Source organism: Arvicola amphibius, chromosome X, assembly GCF_903992535.2.
Source record: "Arvicola amphibius chromosome X, mArvAmp1.2, whole genome shotgun sequence".
Classification (NCBI taxonomy): domain Eukaryota; kingdom Metazoa; phylum Chordata; class Mammalia; order Rodentia; family Cricetidae; genus Arvicola; species Arvicola amphibius.
Genome location: NC_052065.1, coordinates 110,874,408 through 110,877,392, shown reverse-complemented (window position 1 = coordinate 110,877,392; position 2,985 = coordinate 110,874,408). Strand labels below are relative to the sequence as shown.

The 2,985-nt window shown below is 43.7% G+C and overlaps 1 non-coding gene across 1 annotated transcript; it reads right to left on the bottom strand.

Annotated features, from left to right (window-relative positions):
- Positions 1-1,680: 1,680 nt before the first annotated feature.
- LOC119805609 lies at positions 1,681-1,792 on the bottom strand. Its single transcript, XR_005283931.1, has one exon. It is a non-coding gene; the product is annotated as a U6 spliceosomal RNA (small nuclear RNA).
- Between the last annotated feature and the right edge of the window lie 1,193 nt (positions 1,793-2,985).

Sequence of the window (2,985 nt, the reverse complement as noted above, 5' to 3'; positions counted from 1 at the left end):
GATTAAAGGTGTGCACCACCACCGCCTGCCCTTTACTACACATTTCTACAGGGGAGAGAAGCAGATGAAAGAAAAGCATGTAAAAAGGTGCTCGTTGTCACTAGGCCATGGAAAAATGGAAACCAAAACTACATTGAGAGGGCTAGGAATATACCAATTTTAGAGACCTTGTATAAGGTCCTGGGTTCCATGCCAGCCCTACATAAACTGGGCACTGTAATGTTTACCAATAATCCTAGTACTCAAGGAAGGAGACTCCAGACTTGTGAATGTTTGGTTCTGGAAAGATGGCTCAATGGTTAAGACCACTTAGAGTGTTTTGCCGAGGACCTGAGTTCAGTTCTCAGCTCCCATATTAAGCAGTTCACAAATACCAGTAACTTTAGCTCCAGGGGATTGGCCTCTGTGGGCACCTGCACTCATGTGCACATACCTACCTAGACACACACACACACACACACACACGCACGCACACACGCACACACACACACACACACACACACCAATTTAAAATAAGATGAATCTTTTACAAATAAAGGCAGAGACACTGGAGAGAAAGGCTCACTGTTAAGAGCACCTTCTTCTTTTCCAGAGGACCGAAGTTCAGGTCCCAAGACTCATGTCAGATGACCACAACACAACAGCCTGTCATTCCAGCTCTAAACAATCCTATGCCTCTGGCCTCCAGGACATCTATTCTGCCCTGCACATACACAAAGGCACACACTCATACACCTAATTAAGACTAAAATAAACGGGGGCAGAGAGATAGCTCAGCAGTTCAGAGTACTGATTATTCTTCCAGAGGAACCAGGTTCGATTTCCAACACCCATGTGATTGCTAAAAACCTTATGTAACTCCAGTTCCAGGGAATTCAAGGGCCTCTTCTGGGCTCTGTTGGCACAGAATGCATTTGGTACACAGACATACATGCTGGCAAAGCACCTATATTCATAAAATAAAGTAAAATAAAATTAAATCTTTTAAAATTAAATAAATTGTTATTTAAAAATTAAATAAACAAAAATAAAAACAGAACAACAGAAGGGGGGATTTTTTAAAAAGGACAATGGGATTTGAAAACAGAGACCAAACAAGCACAGAGTAACTGAATTTATTAAGAAAAACAGCAACCCAAATCTGCCCTTGTACTCACCAGCACCGGGCACAGAACTGTACATGTTCCTCATGGATCCCAATCTTGGTCAGTCTATTTCATCGTTGGTAGTTTGCTGAAGGACAGGAAGAGATTTGTTTGCGGGAGGCTTCTTCCCCCAGCGCTCTGTATCCACTTCTCCCGCAAGTCTCCAGGCAGTGAATAGAAGCAGAAAGGAGAGGAGGCCTCAGAGAGGAAAATGGGAGAAGTCCCTGCAGACAGAAGAAGATTATGTCTAGAGGAATCTTGGCCCTTGACATAAAGGTGAGGAGTCAGAAGGACTCAGGTTCCCTGTTGCTCAGCTCAGTAAACTAAAGATGTTCAAAGCAGGGCCTGGGGCATGACAAATGGATTCGTGTGTTCAGTATCACCTGCCAAAAAGACAGAGCTCGTAGCCTGTGACTGGGGATGGGACTCGGTGGTAGTGGCCTTGACTAGCATTCAGGAGGCTCCAGCTTCAACCGCCACACACACACACACACACACACACACACACACACACACACAAAAGGAATTTTCTTTAAAATGTCTGGAGTGACTCACAAATTCTCATGTCCTCCTTGCTCAAGGGCCATGTTCATCATCTCCGCCTCATTCTAATTTTAGTGTGTGTGCTGTAGAATAAGTGATTTCACAAAAATAATTTAAAGAGTAAAAACTTGGGTTCAAAACAGTAATCCAGAAAGCATACCTTAATGGGCCCTGGTCAATGAGGAGTCCTGGATATAGACTCTTCCTTAAACATAGGAAGGGCCTTTTGGTATGTGAATTCGCCTGTGTTCTAGGGCCCAAATGGTCAACAAACACCAATGGTATTGGTGAGTTGTTCCATGATGACCTCATTCTATGTAAGGAAGAGTTTCTGTGGTGACCCGAGGGACTGATTTAATCAATGGGGTTGCTTTAAGAGCAGAGTGGAAGTGTCTCTGACAAAAGAATTTTCATCTGTAGACGACAGCCCTAGCCAAGTGCAGCCTATGCCGGGGAGGCTCAATCTGCCTTTTTAAAAGGCCTGTCCTACAGACTTAACCTATGACTTGGTAGAGCCAGGAACTGCCAAAGCCAGTACCCAGTAGTAAATCTCTTCCCGTTTTTCACCGATGAGTTCTACTTCTCTGGTTGGACTCTGACGTATTAAATACAAGAAAGAAGGGCTGGAGAGCTAGCTGGTTCAGTGGTTAAGAGCACCGACTGCTCTTGCAGAGGACCTGAGTTCAGTTCCTAGCAGCCACAGAGTTGCTCCCAACCACCAGTTCCAGGAGATCCAATGTCTTCTTCTGGATTTTGAAAGCACCAGGCACGCACATGGTGCACATATATACACGCAGACAAAATTCATACATGTAAAATAAGTATTGAAAAGAAAAATGTGAGCTATGCTGGGACCTGGAATCTGCACCAGAGGCTGAGGCAGGAGGATGGTAAAAAGATTTTACCATCATCCTCTGGTGAGGATCTAGTCCAGAAGCGCCATGAATCAAGACCACATCTGAAACACACGTGTAAACATGATACACTCCAGCACTGCAGGTCAGTGGTGAAATTTAAATGTATTCAGGTCACAAGGCCCTGGTTTTGATTTCCAATGAAACACAACACACACACACACACACACACACACACACACAGTTCTTTGAATGGAACATACCTGGCAGCCAGGTCATGAATTCTACAACCATTTTCCAATAAAAAGATCCATAATGGATTATAACACAATGAATGCATGAAATAAATATCAAAAGTTTCCAACTGATATGAAGAAGTTACTATTTTTGTTGTTTTGTTTCTTGAAGGCAGGATCTCCCAAAGTTCAGTCTGAGACCAGCCT